Source organism: Erpetoichthys calabaricus, chromosome 2, assembly GCF_900747795.2.
Source record: "Erpetoichthys calabaricus chromosome 2, fErpCal1.3, whole genome shotgun sequence".
NCBI classification, from domain to species: Eukaryota; Metazoa; Chordata; class Cladistia; order Polypteriformes; family Polypteridae; genus Erpetoichthys; species Erpetoichthys calabaricus.
In genome coordinates this window covers 261,489,991-261,508,680 of record NC_041395.2, presented here as the reverse complement: position 1 = coordinate 261,508,680, position 18,690 = coordinate 261,489,991, and the positions used below count along the sequence as shown (strand labels likewise).

At 37.2% G+C, this 18,690-nt stretch overlaps 1 protein-coding gene across 2 annotated transcripts in view; it reads right to left on the bottom strand.

Moving 5' to 3' along the window:
• stambpl1 (STAM binding protein-like 1) overlaps nt 1-14,880 on the bottom strand; it is a 47,337-nt gene extending 32,457 nt beyond the window's left edge. Inside the window, exon 1 of one of the 2 annotated variants that reach the window (XM_028795438.2) lies at nt 14,243-14,880. The gene's annotated coding sequence lies outside the window, so the exon portion shown is untranslated. The remainder of the gene's footprint in view (nt 1-14,242) is intronic. The other variant, XM_028795436.2, reaches the window with a different exon arrangement.
• Nucleotides 14,881-18,690: the final 3,810 nt, after the last annotated feature.

Below are 18,690 nucleotides of genomic sequence, written 5' to 3'. Positions count from 1 at the left end.
TTCAATGTCTTCCAATAAAGGTATGAGGAATGGGGTTTTAAAATGTTTTAAATTTGTTCATGAAAACAATTTGGCCCAGTTGATATGAGCATGAGAATGGTCTGTAATGATCTGACTCATCCCAGTTCGAATTCCAACAATGGGCCCAATGCTAGAGGGATAGGCTCCCTCATATTCTTAATTGGATCAATGACTTGGGATAATTCAGCTCTGATTATATCTGTGTATCTGTGCTAAGGATCTCAAGGAAGAGACAGACAAACATTATGGGTGGCTGTGAAGTTTTTGACAGATCTTATTGATTACAGAGTATTGGTAAAGGCTTGAAGTGTACTTGTCACTTGTATTCACTTGTTTGGCAAGCGGCAGTCTTTAATTTAAAAACTGCACATCCATAACCCTGTGCAGTGAGCCTATGTCATTTCATTGTGTTAACAGCCAGGCATCTTCTCTGGGGATGTTTGTATCTTCTATTCAGTGCAGCTCCTTTTTGTTTCCATGTATCTAAGCAATGCTGATGTAATAATTAAAAATTAGTTCAACAACATTTCAAGGACTACTTTTTTAAAATGATTTTTAACCTAGCTTTTGTTAGCATAAGGCTAAGACCTATCCCGCAGCACTGAGCAGAAAGAATGCTCTATTGGTGGGCACATTTATCCTTTAGTAACTCATGCAGGACTACTTTCATTGAAACCACAATAAAGCTCATGAGTGGAAAATAAGCATTTATAAAAACAAACATTCACAATAACACTGTGGAGGAGACGGGAGCCAAAAAAATCTAATTTAGTACTTAAACCCAAAGAGAACAAGCAAACTCCTCATAGACAATGACTACAATCTGTGTTTAAAGGTAATAGACATAGCCAATGTGCTTTTAAAATTTCATAATTTTTCCTGTGTAACAAATTTGCACCTATGAAAGAAACAAAAAGAAAATAACGCTTTGATTCAGCTTTGAACCACCAGGGTGAATCACATTATGCTATCTATTACCCATTACCACTATAAGGGCAATAAAAACTCTTGAAAGAGAAAAATGAATATCAATGTTTAGAAAACTACCATTGCTTACTTACAGTTTCATATTACTGTAATATCACTATCAATTTGTATTAAATTGTTTGTTTGTTTTTTTTTACAATAAGAGCAAGTGCCGTTCTTATTACTATAGATAAAATATTCTTATATAAAAGGTAAAACATAACGCAGTAACTTCTTATGAAGTACAAAAAATAAACTTTATAATATTATTATACTTTTAAACCAATACCCATAGTACTGTAAGTCACAACATTAGACTGTGATGCATAACATATATATGAAAAGGTTGGGAAACTACAATCTATATGTTAAATACTTTGAAACTTGGAAAATAGTGAACATGGCAATCTGCAGTGACCAGGTTAGGTTTGGAAAGCATCCGTAGCTGATATCAAAATTATATGAACTATGAAGAAAAGGTCTGAGACAAATATAACTTAAATCAATAATTACAGTATTAAATTGGGAGGTATGAGAGTAAATCAAAAAGTAAAGGCACTTTGAAAATTATGTGGCAACCACAACAGATAGAAGCAGACACAATACAACTTGTTCGCAGTGGCTTTTGGGTAGTTCGAGTACAGCACTTTGCCATTAGTTTAGTTGAAGCCAAGGTACAATTAACATGGACACATTGCTGTGGGATTGCATTATTGTGAAGCAATGTGGTGTACTGAGATTTATTTGGACTGACAGAGTGAAATCTGCCAAAATTCACTGAAGTATAATTTTTTGTACCTGCTTTTTTTAGCTTTCTGATGATTTTTACAGATAAGTCATTCATTGCACAAGTTTGACTTGACTCCATGCAATGTTATTTTCTTGAAATTAAACAAATAAATAAAAAGTGGATATGGAGAAACACAAAAAAGTATTTTTAACCAAACATTCCTCAGCATATTTTGCATATTAAATATCAGTGCACACAATTAAACACATCACTCTGCCAATACTAAAAAAATCTGTACTAAATTTATTACACTTCAGCCTAATTAAAACTAAAAGTATTCTTATAATGTCTACAGTGATCCCTCGCTATATCGCGCTTCGCCTTTCGCGGCTTCACTCCATCGCGGATTTTATATGTAAGCATATTTAAATATATATCGCGGATTTTTCGCTGCTTCGCGGGTTTCTGCGGACAATGGGTCTTTTAATTTCTGGTACATGCTTCCTCAGTTGGTTTGCCCAGTTGATTTCATACAAGGGACGCTATTGGCAGATGGCTGAGAAGCTACCCAGCTTACTTTTCTCTCTCTCTCTCTCGCTCTCTCTCTCTCTCTCTTGCGCCGACTTTTTCTGATCCTGACGTAGGGGGATTGAGCAGGGGGGCTGTTCGCACACCTAGATGATACGGACGCTCATCTAAATATGCTGAAAGATTATCTTCACGTTGGCTACCTTCTGTGCTGCTTCTTGAAGCGACATGCTGCCCGGTGCTTCGCATACTTAAAAGCACGAAGGGCACGTATTGATTTTTTTATCTGTCTCTCTCTCTCTCTCTGTCTGCTCCTGACGGAGGGGGTGTGAGCTGCCACCTTCAACAGCTTTGTGCCGCGGTGCTTCGCATACTTAAAAAGCCAAACAGCCCTATTGATTTGTTTGCTCCTTTGAAGAGGAAGATATGTTTGCATTCTTTTAATTGTGAGACAGAACTGTCATCTCTGTCTTGTCATGGAGCACAGTTTAAACTTTTGAAAAAGAGACAAATGTTTGTTTGCAGTGTTTGTCTCTACAACCTCCTGTGTTTCTGCGCAAATCTGTGACCCAAGCATGACAATATAAAAATAACCATATAAACATATGGTTTCTACTTCGCGGATTTTCTTATTTCGCGGGTGGCTCTGGAACGCAACCCCCGCGATGGAGGAGGGATTACTGTACACAATTTTCTATACTTCACTTTTGATTGCTCCTTTTGGCTTTGATCTCAGTTTGTTTCACTTTGATTCTTGCTCATCCATTCTGTTTTCTGACATACCCTGGACAATTTCCTCCTCATACTGCAGATTGTCCGTTCCAAAACAATCATAATAGGAACTAGTCCTGTGTGTTTATTTTAAAGCACCATCATGACCCGAGTTGCTTAAAAATGTTGGCATAAAACTTTCAGATCTCATAAGATGGTAAAGTAAATGCAAAATTAACCATTGCTTTTTAATAAGAAAAAGGGACATGCAGATTAGGTGGATTGGCAATGCTAAATTGGCCCCATTAGGTGTGTTATATGTGCGTGTGAGTGTGTTCCACAGTGATGGACTGGCGCCCTGTCCAGGAGTTGTTTGCTGGGACAGACTCCAGCCTCTTGTGACCCTGCTCTGGATTAAGCAGGCTTGGAAAATGGTATGGTATATTCTTAAACTGGAAACCACTCTTCAGTCCTGTTACCTAGTCTTTAAATATTTTCTAATGTGTGGTTTACAGCTAAATGGTATGAACAGAATGACAAAAATCGCTATGCAGCAACTTCAAAGCAAAATCTTTCAGCAACATATACATACCCATGCGTAGTTATGAATATTCAAAATGATAATGTAGTAGGCATGGGTATTTTCAAATAATTTGTATTCAAATATCTTAATGCAGCCTTCAAGGTTTAATATATGCCTTTATACAATGCAAGTTTAAAATTTTAAGAAGAGTTTCAATTTTTGGTTTTCCATTTACAGCCAGGAAACTGACATGTAAATCCCAAACATTCTCCATAGGGCTGCAACGATTAGTCGACTACAAAAAATCGTCGACGCGGATTTTTTTTTTTATTGTCGACGGTCATAAACAGAACTTTCAATAGAGGCTCCAGTCACAAAGAACCACATTGGTTTTTGTAACTGCAATGCACTACATGAACGTCTGGGGGCAGTATCAAGACTGCACACAGTCCTACCAATGAAGGTCTGAGGAGAAGAATGTGGAGGAAAATAAACGTGGTTGCAATGAGGAGTTGGATAGAGGAGGGGGAAGGAGATGGAAAAAAATTGAGACAGAAACTTTCTAAAGTGTGGGAGCACTTCACCGAAAAAGAAGTTGAATGGAAAGCGGAGCTTTCTTTTCACAGCAGCACCACCGCGATGCAGGAGCATCTGAATTGCAAGCATCCTGGACCTGTGATGTCGCCATATCTTGAGAGGTAAGTTTTAGCGAGTAACGTTAGTGTCACATGTTAACGTTGATGTTTGTACTATAATGTGTATATCATAGTTTCGACAATGATAGTTAATCCTTAAACCGACACATACTTGGGGGTTAATGCACCACTGGACACCAAATACTTTTTAGCTGCACTTTTTAAGTAAATGTCACAATTCACAAAGAAAATGTGAAATTTTAATGGAACACGTATTTTTTTTTCATGCAAAGAGCATCACAATTACTGCAACACTGATCAACGAATATACGGCACTGACTGATCAGCTCCGGCGTGCTGGTAAATTGCTCTGTGAAGCAACTATAGCCGGTGGCAGGGTTCAATGAATGTATGTCGCCGAATATACTCGCCCCCTGTGTGCTGGAAAATTGCACTGAGACATGACTATAGCCGGTTGCAGCATTCAATGAATATACATCGCCGAATATACTCGGCTCCGGCGTGCTGGCAAATTGCACTAAGAAACAACTCTAGCTGGTTGCGGCGTCCAATAAATGTACTTTTCCAAATATACTTGGCTCCGGCGTGCTGGCAAATTGCATTGGGAACCAACTATAGCCGGTTCTGGTAGTTTAAGGGTTAAGAGAATATAATTTCAGTTATGTTTGCTAACGTCTTTGGTGCTATAGTAAACGAGTGAACAGGAGTAGCTGAGCCGTCCTAGTTTTTTTTTCTTCTTTTTTTGTATAATATTTGAGTTCATATGAATTGTAAACCATCTCTAACTAACGTTAGGTAACTTGTGTTTTGAAGCATATCAGTAATTAGCTTGTTACATATTTTAGTCCTTTATTTTTTATTTTGGCATAATATAGTACATGATGTGATAAACTACAACACTTTTCCTTCAGAGTGTGATGATTAAAACATCTTTCTCTGCAAAATCATTCTTGTGTATTCCTGTTATCTCTACTCCCTCTGAGAGTCTCTTCTCAGCAAATGGGAACATTGTCTCAAAGAAGAGAGCCAGCCTCACACCACAGCATGTCGAAATGCTCATGTTCCTGCACTGCAATCAGGAATATATGAACTGAATCTTTTATAAACTGTACCTCAGCGGTTCTCAAACTTTCGTATTTCGCGTCCCCCCTTTTCTACCTGGAATAATTCTGCGCCCCCTGCATAATATAAGATAGATGAGAATAACCCATGATACAACTAACAAAGGTATGATACTCGTGCGGTGTCGCGGTATCCTATCATTTTTACTTCCATAAGATTTGCATGTGTTTGGCTAACTTCGATGAAATATTTGCAATTTTTTTTTAAGTGCTTTAATAACTGTTAAAATGCCTTGTGTGGTTTTTGGTAGTAATTCTAATCCCAAAAACAAAGAATAAATTATTTATTCTTATTTATTTTTTTATGTAAAGAAACGATTAAATATGTTTTAATTTTTAAAAATCTCGTAAACGAGGACACCGACGAAGTCAATCTGCGCGAGACGAACGTATTTTCGTCCTACAAATATTATACTGCTGTTAGTTGTATCATGAGAATAACCCAATACGCAGTAAATTATTTAACTCAATTTGCAATATTGGCTATGCTGCCAATGTGGTGCTGTCGCGCCACATTATCACCTGATCTACTGTTACCCGAATGTTCGCGACAGATACCGATACGTCGCGAACTTTCTGGATTGAAAATACGCGACTATAAAAGCAGCAGCAGCAGTGCCACACGTCAGTTAGTTCATAGCTGTGTCATTGTGACTGTGTTACATAAGAGATTTAGTCAATTTAAGTTCAAACTCTGAAAAAAATTATTTTGATGTCTTGTTCATTTATTCGACACCCCACAGTTTGAGAACCGCTGCTGTACATTATTGCTTTATTTTATTTGAATTGGAGCTTTATTTAAACTTTTGGACTTTAAGACACACCAGTGGTCAACTTTGGTTAAGTTAAATGCGCTTTTTTTGTTTAAAGACTACATGCACTTTAGTTTGTATTGTTTAATGTATTTCTTTTTTATTGTGATGGTCACACTAATATAAAAGCATCCGATTATTTTCAAATTCATATGTTTCACTGGTTGTTATTTTAATTTGATTATTATTAATTTTAATCGTGTTAATGCAGAGACATCAAGGTGACATTCACAGGTGGACAGACGTGAGCAGATGAGGTAAGACATGCACTGGAGCCCAGAACAGGATGTGCAACCACAGGCATCAAAATAGTCAGGCATGAAATAATCGTGACTAATAGAGAAAAAAATTGAACGATTAGTCGACTACCAAAATAATCATTAGTTGAAGCCCTAATTCTCCAGATGTGGCAACTGTATTTCATCTTGCACCCATCTACCTCCTACAAAGGAAATATTCCAGAAGATGTAGCACATTGTTCATCCACTGCTGCTTTCCTGCTACTGACTATAGTGGCAGACAAGTTCTTCCTTTGCTTAGTTATTCAATAAAGAGTGGGGGAAATAAATGACGGTTGCATCGAATTGCTTTTGCAACAGGGAATAGCAAAAGGTATTTCCGAAAGAGTTTTAATTTTGCAGCAAGATGCTTTATAAATGATTTTATTTGTACATATTTCTACAGTGCATGAAAGATTACTGTTTTTACTGTAACTTTACTGAACACATACCCAAACATACCTCTTTCTGAGAATCTTGTATATGTTCTCCTACACAATAAAAGAAATACCAGTCGTATCTTTTATAAGGGCTTTGTTGAATGCATTAGTACAGAACATGAAATAAAAAATGTCCACATTATATCATGTTATGCCATACAGAACTTGTAGAACAGAAATCTTTTTGTATTAACAGAAATAAAAATTCGGACACAAGAGTCAGTAGGCTTTGCACCCTTATAATCAAGTTACCCGAACTATTCTATAACATTTCAGCAATTATTTACTGCTCTGATGTTGAACTTTCTGACCATAAAATAGGTCATTACGATAGCAACTGACAAGAAAAATTCATAATTAATTGCAGAATTACGGTATTTGAGGGTTTCTCTAGAGCACCTTTCTCTTGCACAATTTGCCTCAAAAATTAGTCAGCACATCATCATCTCATAACAGGCTTAAGTTTTGAGTTTGGTATTTTTCCATCCAGCCATTTTAGCTCCAGACGGTCCTCAAGAAACCACTACACACAGACACACACCCATCATTGAGATATCAACATTTTCTGTATCAGAGCTTCTAAAACTTTGCAATCCATTGAAAACTGGAGATTGAAATTTTTCAAGAATCTAAAGCTTTCAACCTCCCAAGCCCCTGACCCCCCCACCTACCTCCTCCTTAGATGACAGATCATGGTTGTGCAACTGTTGCAGTTGTGTAAGAGTTACAAAAGGCACCACTGCAAAGCAGAGAAGTGATGCAGCTAAAGTTGTACTGGATTGAAAATGGAGATCCAGTATCCCATAGATAGTTGAATACAAAGGTTAACAGATACACTTGTAGTTCTGCCTTTAATATGAAACCATACATCCAACATAATAATGTATTATAGGCTGCATAAACTGTACATAGTGTAGCACACTATCAACTGATATCATAAGAGTTTGTATTTGACTCTGCAGTGTCAATGGGACAAGATCCAAGGGAATAAATTATTAGCATGTAAAGTTGCTACAACTTGCATGTCTACTCTTCCACTAAGCTCACAAACATTTACAAGTCAATCTCTACTTAAAATGAGAACTCTAACTTGCCATGACATCTCTTGCATACATAGTTCTAACATGCCATATTGCTGTTCACTTTGGACATCTGCTTTGGATTTGTTTAAGACAAACCTGCAGTAAGAGCAACTTAGCCATACAGAACCCACTGTGCAGCTGTGCATTAAATGAATCCTCATGTTACCATATTTATTAAAACATCCTCAATAGATATTGTTCCACTAAAAGAAGGAGTCACTGAAGGATAAATATTTGTGTTGAAATTTTCATACAGTAATTTTATTACTGACATAAATAAGTCATCACTTTACTGTTAATTTACCCATGTAACATACTGAAACTCTTAACACTGGATAAAACCCAAATGGATCCAGCAACAGGCAAACATTTAGGCTGCAGCTGGATTCTCTTAATGCCTGCTTAAAACAACAATTTTATTGTTCTTGGTTTCTTTTAAATTATTCTAAGTGTGGATCATTTTAATCAATCAATCAATTAATTAAACGAAATTTACCTAAAATATGATTTTAAAGTATTTTTAATAACAACAAACTTCTCACTGTATATTATAATGTATGAACACTCTACATATTTCATATTAGGGAATCATTTTCCCCATTTTCTCAAAATTTTAACACAAAATAAAAATCCATAATCCTTGTACAGTATATTCTGTTCAGTTTATTTATTCTTTAATCTTGTTTTCTCAAGTATGGAGTTTAGGTGTGCTACAGCCTATTACGGTATTATCGAGCATGACAGAAAACAATGCTTGTCAAGAAGTGTGCATTTACAATCACACAAATACTCACATACCCTGAACAATTTAGAGTAACCAATCCATCTTAATGCAAGTTTGAACTATCTGATGATTTTGTAACACACTGATGGAACAAATGTTAACAGCATATGAGAAAATTCAACCTGGAGGGAATCCCACACAGATACTGTATTGACCGTAAAATGGTGCGAAACAGTAACATTACACAAATAGGAAATACACTAATGTTTTTATCAAATTGTTAGACAAATTGTTTGTCTAATTTATAAACAAAACAACTTGCAATTCAGAGTTGCTGGGTGAAACAGATTCTGTCATAGCTGTGTTAGGTTCAAGGCCAGGAACCAGCTCTGGATGTAGGTCTAGTCCACCACAGGACACACTCATATTGGGACAATTCACAGTCACCTATCATCTGAAACAGCATATCCCTGAAATGGAGAAGGATGGCAAAGAATCCATAGAAAACATTTTAAAACATGGGCAGAATATGGAAATATCATAAACACAGACAATGTGGCACAGTGGTTAAGGCTTTGGCTCTCAAATCATGAGGTTGTGGGTTCAAATCCCACCATTGAAACTGTGTGACCCTGAGCGAGTCACTTCACCGGCCTGTGCTCCAATTGGAAAAACAAAAGAAATTTAATCAATTGTATCATAAATGTTTAAGTCACTGGGCGGCAGTGGGTAGCACTGCTGCCTCGCATTTAGGAGACTCGGGTTCACTTCCCGGGTCCTCCCTGCGTGGAGCTTGCATGTTCTCACCATGTCTGCGTGGGTTTCCTCCGGTTTCCTCCCACAGTCCAAAGACATACAGGTTAGGTGCATTGGCGATCCTAAATTGTCCCTGGTATGTGGGTGTGTGCCCTGCGGTGGGCTGGCGCCCTGCCCGGGGGTTGGTTTCCTGTCTTGCACCCTGTGTTGGCTGGGATTGGCTCCAGCAGACCCCTGTGACCCTGTAGTTAGGATATAGCGGGCTGGATGATGGATGTTTAAGTCACTTTGGATAAAAGTGTCAGATACAAAATGTAAATAAATACAGTGCCCAAATTAGGACTGGAAGTGATGGTTTTTGACTGTGAGGCAGAGGCTCCCATGCTATCAAATAAGACAATACTTTTTTTGCACTCATGGATTTCTGCTAAGTTAGGTGTTTGAAGATCACGCCACCCCCAGCATTATAGAGAAACAAAATATGGATATTATTTTTGTGACTACAATATAAGCATGTTATGAATTTCTGGTGACATGTAAATAATGAAAAATAAATGTCCTCAATGAACATTAATTTTTGTAATCACCCCACGTTTGACTTACAGTTGTTAAACAATATGTAGCTGAACAGTTTCCTTTGGTGAACTGAACTGTAACTGCATTTTAAAAATTAAAGAAACCTTTAAACTTCAGCAGCCTAATATGCAAAGCTTTAAAACCAGAAAGAACATTCTCCTCCATTCAACACACACAATAAAAAGACAGGTGACATGCAAATTTGGTGACTCGGGAAAGTCCAAAGATCTAAATGTAAACAGTGATGCAAATACTGTAAGCACATGGGGGATACAAACATATTTTCTTCCTCTGAGTCATCTATCCCCCACTGATACACAGCAAAACTAGAAAAATAATATGGATGAAAAATTGGATCAAATTAGTTTTTTTTTTTTTTTTTTAAATTGTCATAGTTTGGAGTGGATGCACTATATTAACATGTTTCAACAAAAAGGATTTCAGCCTGTAAAAAGAACTGCAACCTGATACTGAGTGTAAAAAATGCTGCATATGGTGTTTGATCAGATGAATGGACACAGGTCCTTTTAGTATTTTGCAGAACGAAAAAGCATGGTGGGCAGCAAGTGTTCAACCATTGCCATTCACCTATCTGACAGTGACTGCAAAAACATGCACTGCAAGACATTACATCCAGGTAGTTTTTCAATGTGGTATTCACATTTTAAAGTGAATACTAACTGATTAACCCATGAACCAACTGCTCTAAGAAACCAGAAGCATACTACTCGCTGAGATGGCAGAAGGAGCACCAATCTCTTTTTGAAGTGTTTCTTGTTAGCAAAAACCATGATCATTGAAATAAATTCAAACATTTATTTTCAATCTCTTCTTTTCACATAAATGCAGTGGCTTCTTTGACAAAGATTATTGGAATTGCAAACTGCCCATGGTAAAATTACATTATGCTTTAACACTGAGCTTTGTGCAGTGCTTGCACAGTTCCACAGTTAAACCCCAATACCACCTCTACTGTAAAGCATAAAGTGCCAGCAAATTCTCCTCATACTACTGCTCAATTTCTGGAAGTAGATGAGCAGTGATGCACTAAGCAAGACAACCTATGCATTTGTGTAACAGAGATGCAAAGCGCCTTAAGGTGTTGCATCTGTGAAGTAGTTTAGTGCTATTGCCAAATCCAAGGTGGGCACCATATTCATCCTGTGAACCCCTTAGTCTTCCCACACGCATATTAATTTGCTAGATAGCTCAATTTTTATAGGCCTTATGTGAAACTGACACCAAAAACTCATGTATCTTATATGAACAGATACCTTTGGAGGAGGTCAGAATAAATAAGAGTGTCAAGTATAGATGTGAGTGTGCACATTGGAGTTAAACAGCATATATATACAGTATATTGGACAGCCACTTCAAGAAGTCAACGAATGAAAAATATGCATCAATTATCCAAAGTTTATATACGCATTCATCCAGTTTAGTAATACCATGATAAACATAGATAGATAGATAGATAGATAGATAGATAGATAGATAGATAGATAGATAGATAGATAGATAGATAGATAGATAGATAGATAGATACTATCTATCTATGTTTATCATGGTATTACTAAACTGGATGAATGCGTATATAAACTTTGGATAATTGATGCATATAAACCAAGAGAGGAACATGCCTTATTATTCATTGTTAACACAAAATTACACCATCATACTATTTAATTAATTTTACTTTAAAAGCAGTTTAAAATGTGTAATCTTATGTATGTGTGAAAAACAAACAGGCCTACTGGCTGAGCCACTTATATATTCATATATGAACACTACATTATTCACCATAAGGATTTAGACATAGCAAGGATATGTGCCTGTTCAAAAGTCTGGTCATAGAAAGGGAACAACTACAGTATGTTATGGAGCAGAGCTATTGAAAATAACTGCAATGTCCCTGTGCCAAATGTCTCTCATCAACATTAGCTCTCATGTAGATAGCTAATTCATCGGCCTACATTAAAATGTTTATTATTACTGAATGACTTATAGCTTCATTCAGATACCCTATATAATACTTTTATATACTCTAATACCTATTTCTACAGCCTTTCAACTTCCTGCAAAATGTTTTCAAAATTGTCTGCTTCCAACAGCCACTACTGCAGTCTCTTTATATATTGTATTTTTCCCCAAATAGTTCCATAGTTGTATATATATATGTTCAAAGACTTGAAAAACCACAGTCCAACATACATTTTAATTTCCTGCCATATTGCAGGCATAGCTTTTCTTTCATTTTAATGGCAGTATGGTGTAAATATATCAGGTAAATAAAAAAGAAGAAAAACCAATAAACATCCTGTCATGCATGTATGCTTGGGTAAGGGGATCATCTTCACATTGGACTAAGGAAAACAATGCCACTCCGGGATGAGTGGGGGTGCTAACACTAACAATTTCTTCTCTCTCACCTGCACCTAGCCCTGCCCACGTTGCCCAGAAAAAGCCACACTCCTTCCAGATGAGGCTCTATAAAACCAGATGGGCCCAAAAGGTGATGCCTCATTTTGGACCTGAATTGTGATGGTGATGGAGTTTCTGTATGTCTGTGACCAAAACCTTCCTGCTAGGAAGCTATGGGCTACTGAAGCCGACATTTTTCTTGTGCCAAAGTGCACCCATTTTCTTTTTCTTTATTCATTAAAAGGGGTTCACCAGGATGTAAAAGGAGGCAACACTGTCATAAGTGGCCTACTAAACACTACTTAACTGAAACTAGGAACTGTCAAAGACAATTTCAAAGTTTCTGAGGGTAAACAATTGCATAAAACAATCTGGAAAATTATTCACCAATTTAAAATTTACCATTTTATGAATGCACATTTTCAATTAGAGGGTGATTGTGAGTCACAGCCTATCACACCAACATGAAACACACAAGTTAAGACCAGGCATCTGAATAGGTAAAAAAAACTCTAGCTGTACACTGTACTGGGCCAGGACTGAAACCAAGATTTTTGAAGTTGTCAGTTAGTAATGCTAGTTGCTGTACCACACTCTTATTTATGACATTCTCATACATGCTATAAATAATTCAGGGTCATGGTGGGATAGAATCTACTCAAGGAGCAGCACTGTGCACAAGGCTGAAACCAAACCTAGACAGTCCATTGCTGAGTCCATTGCTGGGCCCATTTACAGACACTTTCACATTCTGCCAAATAACCTGACCAGCACATCTTTGAGATGTGGATAAAACCTGGAGTACCAAGCAAAAAACCTAACAAAGAACACCACCCTATGGCGGAAGCTGGACCCAAGGCACAGGATCTGTGAGACAGCCACACTAACCACTCCACGACCCTGGTTATTTAGCTTTACAGTATTAGCTAAAGATTTCTACCTGACATTTGGTCAACAAGTCACTGTCTGATGTGCATCAAATCTAATACCAAACTTAAAGAACAACAAGGAAAAACACAATTATAAGTACCCCATAGGCACCTGACCATATTCTAACAGGGTGCTGTGCAACAAAGATTGATATAGTGGAATAAATCTGCAGTGCTATCACTCAATGTGCAAATCTGTTTCAGTGTTTTTTGGTTTGGTGTGGTGTTTGGTCTTTGCGGTTTTAATAGTTTGGTGTGGCATCTTTTCTGTTTACTTTCTTTATCGTTGCCGGTAAAATGTAGCATTTTTTTCTCCTTGCAGTTTTTTTTTTAAAACTCTGGCGGGAAGAGGAGGCTCTCCATTCAACATGCAACATATAATCTCTAAATATACAGCCAGGATTAATTTATTGTTTATAAACTGTACTTGATTTTTTTAGCAGCCATCCATTCCTTGAAATGGGTATCCACTTATAAAATAGATCTGATCGCATTAAAAAGTATTGATAACCACATGGTTGCTTTTTTCTGTATGAATGCATTTAATGGCTCGATTCTTAGTATTAATTTTATGATGTGTCGCCCTCAATGGAGTTCGCATATTACAAAGCATATGCTGCGTGTAATTGATAAACATAGCAAACAGAAAAGGCTGCCTCGAGTTCTTTGTGGTGTCGCCTAATCATGTTATAAAGTTACAATCTCGATTTTACAGTATACCACATCTACCTCTAGAACAAGTATAGCCATCAATAGCACACAACCCGGCACTTCAAGGTTACTAGGACATTATTCACATTGAGCCCGTATCGTAAACTGAAAGTCTCGTATTTGCTAATCCGGGGCCCGTAGAGCAAACAGCTGTTTTATCTAGTTGCCGGTGAAAACGCGCCCAGCACTGCTACCACCCAGCCGCCTTCGCCGCAGCTCACATAGAAGCGCCCGTCTCCTGTGGCAAACTCACTTACCGGCTAAATCCCTGGCACCCATTCGAACTCTGGCAAGCAGCATGCCTCTCTGCGGCTCATTGGCAGTGCATGATTGAAGCCACTGCGGAATCAGCAGCCTGTAGTTGAAGCAGAGTGGAAATGGCTGTTGTCGCTTCTCAGTCCGCGTGCTCTTCTCTTTGTTTTTTTTTTTATCTTTCAGCTTTATTGTTCAAAGCAAACAACAGTGACCGACACTTAACTCTTTGTATACTCGGTTTAAAAAAACGGTGAAAAATAAAGGACCTTCAACGTCCATGGAACAATCATTGGGAATTAACCTGCCGAGATCAGTCTAGCACAGCCAATCGCTTGAAGGACCAGATATCGTCGCACGACTGGAAGGTGTCACCCGTGCGAAAGCTGCTAGGTCACCGCGAAACACGTCGAGAGCGCGCTTCAGCTTCCTTGCGCACGATTGCTAAAAAAAAGACCATATTTAGCAAAACCACGTTTATAAATACGTCCACGGCTCGGGTCATCAGGGAAATTTCAAAGTGGTTCGCGCGAAGTACAGGCGCGCCACGCGAACACGTTTTATATTTCGGTTACTTCTCAGGACGCCACACCAGCCTACACGGTTAAGACCCGTCAGTCAAGGGAGGCCGGAGAAGGAGGAGGAGGAGCCAGCGAGTTCGCTAGCACCTGTGTAGCCTACTGTAAGAGCCGATGAAGCTGCGAATTTCACAATACAGCCTCCATATGGAAGAATTAAATAATGAATAAGGCATATGCTAGGCACGAGTCTGACGAAACAAATAAGCATAATGCATATTTAAATATAAATCCGTATCCTGTCGTTTGTTCTATTAACAGCTGAGCCCATGATACTTCATGTTTTGTAATACGTATCTTTCAAAAGTGTGAAGAGGCGACACAGACTGTGCGCTTCTCTTGGTCTTTTGGGCCTTTTTAATAAAGTTTTATCTATTTTGTTTAAAGATGATGACATTTTGATGGGTCGATATGAACTGGACTTTATAAGTGCACCTGCGATTTCAAGGGCATCTTGTCCAAGTAAGCAGCTCGACGTTTACCCATTCGTTTATGCAGACCTGCCCATGGTGCCAAAGTACCGAGGAAGGAGGTTATTAAGATCTTTTAAACAAGGCTCTGCCTTCTTTGAAAAAACAAGGTTGCGTTCGCTTATTACTTTAACTTCCTGGAGGTGTTTAGTTTACAACTGTTATCGAGCCACTGTTTCACCACTTGCTAATTTTAAACACTTTTTATTTTTGGATTGGTTTTCTTTCCTTCAATACTCACTCTTAGTGCGTATTGGAGTAACAGCTGCGCTTGACCACAGACAAACTGCAAAATAATACTATGTGTATAGTTTATGATGGATGAAACAGGAATCGAGCACAGCAGTAAAACTGAACCAAGAAGTTTTATGGTTTTGGACTATAAGTGTATTAAAAGCATTAAAAGTTGAATTTAAGACCACAATTATTGGTTGCAAATTTTCAAAGTGCGCAATCAAACAAAAATCTGAAGCTTATATTTGTTGTAAGCCAGTCATTATCCGACCCGCTAAATCCTAACAGTGTCACGGTTGGGGGGAGTCTGCTGGAGCCAATCCCAGCCAGCACAGGTCGCATGGCAGGAACAAATCCAGGGCAGGGCGCAAGCCCACCGCAGTATATTTGTTATAATTAATATATAATTAAAGTCTTTTTGTAGACAGAACTAGAACCAGATTTTCAGTCAGGTGTTGGTTCCAGCTGTTATGAAATACCTTTGTTTAAATGCTTATTCCTTTAGAGGTATGGGTCATTACAAATAAAATGAAACCCAGGAGCAATGGCATTTCCGTTGTGATAGTGTTGTAGTGATAAAAAATAAAATAATGTGCCAGTGGCTTTATATTTCATCTTTTCAGAAAACTGGGCAAGAAACATGAAGAGAGGCTACAGTACTGTCTTGACAAAAACAACATCTGAGCTCAGGACATCCTGAAAGAAGAAGGATGATGTTTGAATTATTGTGCGGTAAGTTGGTAAGGAAGAAGTTCAGAGATTTAGTGACTAGAGTTAGTTACACACTATCTTTTATTTTCTAAAAATATTTGTTTAAGTACAAGCCACAGAGAGCTAGACCCCAGCCTAACAGAACTAAGGATAGAAAGTTATTCCACTCAAGGCCACATTCATTCACATTCACAGAATAACCTGCACTCCCATTGAAGAAACCTGCGCATTAAAAAAAAAATTAACATGGATAGAAAACATACAAACTCTACATAGACTGTCTAGCATTGGAATTTGAATTCATAAATTTTCACCTGTGAGAACTAGGAGGCCCTTACCACTATGTCAGCATTCAACCTACAGGTTATATGATTCATATAATTAAAACAATATGGTGATTGCAGTATGGTAGAGTTTGAAATAGTTGTTGAAAATAAATACAGAAGTAAGCATTTAAAATTTCTAAAATGTAATGTTTTTGGGAAGTAAAGAAACTCCTAGAAATTACAGATTTGGAAAACAAGAATACTTGTTTTCTAAATACCCATCCATCCATTTTCCAACCCGCTGAATCCGAACACAGGGTCACGGGGGTCTGCTGGAGCCAATCCCAGCCAACACAGGGCACAAGGCAGGAACCAGTCCCGGGCAGGGTGCCAACCCACCGCAGTTTTCTAAATACAGCTGTATTAAAATATTTGGACCAAGTTTGAATAATTAATTAATCAATTCACCAGTATTAAAGTGAATTTTAGAATTTTGTAATAATTCTTTTTCTTGTAGTTTATATCATGTAAAATGTTAAGAATTAGAAGAGTAGAAACATTCATATTCTGTCATGTCTTTATAGGATTTTAATGGGTCTGTCATCTATTTATAAGTTATAAACTAAAGGTACTAAGTTCAAAACATGAAGTAGGAAAACTTTTTTTAAACAAAGAAAGGTAAGTACCTCCTACAGATAGACATTCTGGTCATTTAAAAAAAATAGCCTGAATTGAGGCAGCTGTTGGCTAGAGTCTTACTACTTGCCAAGTGTATGTCAACCCAAAGTTTCAGTACAGTAATAGAATCACACTTGATTTTTACAATTTTATCTTGTCCTTCACCTCTCTTTCTTAAAACAAACAGGCCATTGCCATAACAGACAATAATTAATTTAGCTTATTATTTATTTTCACTGACATAAGATCATTCCTCCTTTGTACTCAATGCCTTGCCTTTGTTCCTGCTTTACCCCTCAATTGAACAAATGAATGTATGAATAAGGAGATGGACAATATCTGTTAAAAGGTTGAGAGTATAATATTGTATATTTTTTAAACAAATACATGTATCACTAATTCCAGTATTGAGGATATTTTCACTCATATCCCTGCATGTCTGAAATGCATTTTTAAGGTCTGCTGCTTAGATCTGTGAAGACACAATAGTTAAGAAAAGGTAGGACAAAACAAAAGTTTATTTGCTAAACAGGGCACATACAAAATATTATAGAAGCAATTCCATAATATAAGCTATGCATACAAGTAAGAGTTTATTAAACCTAATAAAACCTTTTTAAAAAGCAGCACAATTTTTATCAGTAGCATGCATATTATGATGTAAACCTTATCAGTCTAAATAGGCAGATTGTACAGAAGGAAGTGCTGGAGATCTATAAGCCTATTAAGCTATTATCTGGATGGGTAAGAGGTTTTCAGGTTCAGACCCAGGTAAGTACAAAATAGAGCACAGTCTCTAAAACCATGCCCCTCAGCTTTCCAAATTATCCCTTACAGTAACATACTGTTGCTAAATGAAGATAAGCTAATTATGTGCTGTGCATGAGAGGGTAAAATGTTGGAAAGCCATACCATAATGATTTCCAAAATTCAAATATATATTTTAATACTAAAGTGTAATTTACAGATTTTTAGAGGTAATTTTTTTTTTTTTGCAAAAAAGCTTAAGTAGTGTCAGTTAAGGGTATGCTATGCATACCTGTGTCAGGGCTTAAGAATTAAGTGCTTAGTGATTAAAGTATCAGCATGCTAACATTTTTTAGTTTGCTTTCAGTCGTAGCATCACTGCATTATAACTCATTATGATACTGTAAGTATACCAGAAAAAATAATTTAAAACATACATTTAACATACATTTGAGCAATATTTACTTTTTTGTTTAATGTAACACTATTTTGAAAAAATAATTTTGCAGATGTGATTGTTTTGAAAACATTGAAACATCTAACAATATATTGATGGCAAAAGTAACCTGGCTTAAACAGGCTATTAACAATGTTTTATGAAAGCAACCAAACATTTTACCACTGCAGTTGAAAAGAGAAACAATACCCTACATTTGCTGTCTTTAACTTTTTCTGTGCTTCCCATTGCATCAATATTCTATTGTTCTAATATTATTTGAACTAACTTGTCTGACTTATTTGTAAAAGCACCTAGAATCATAGACAAAAC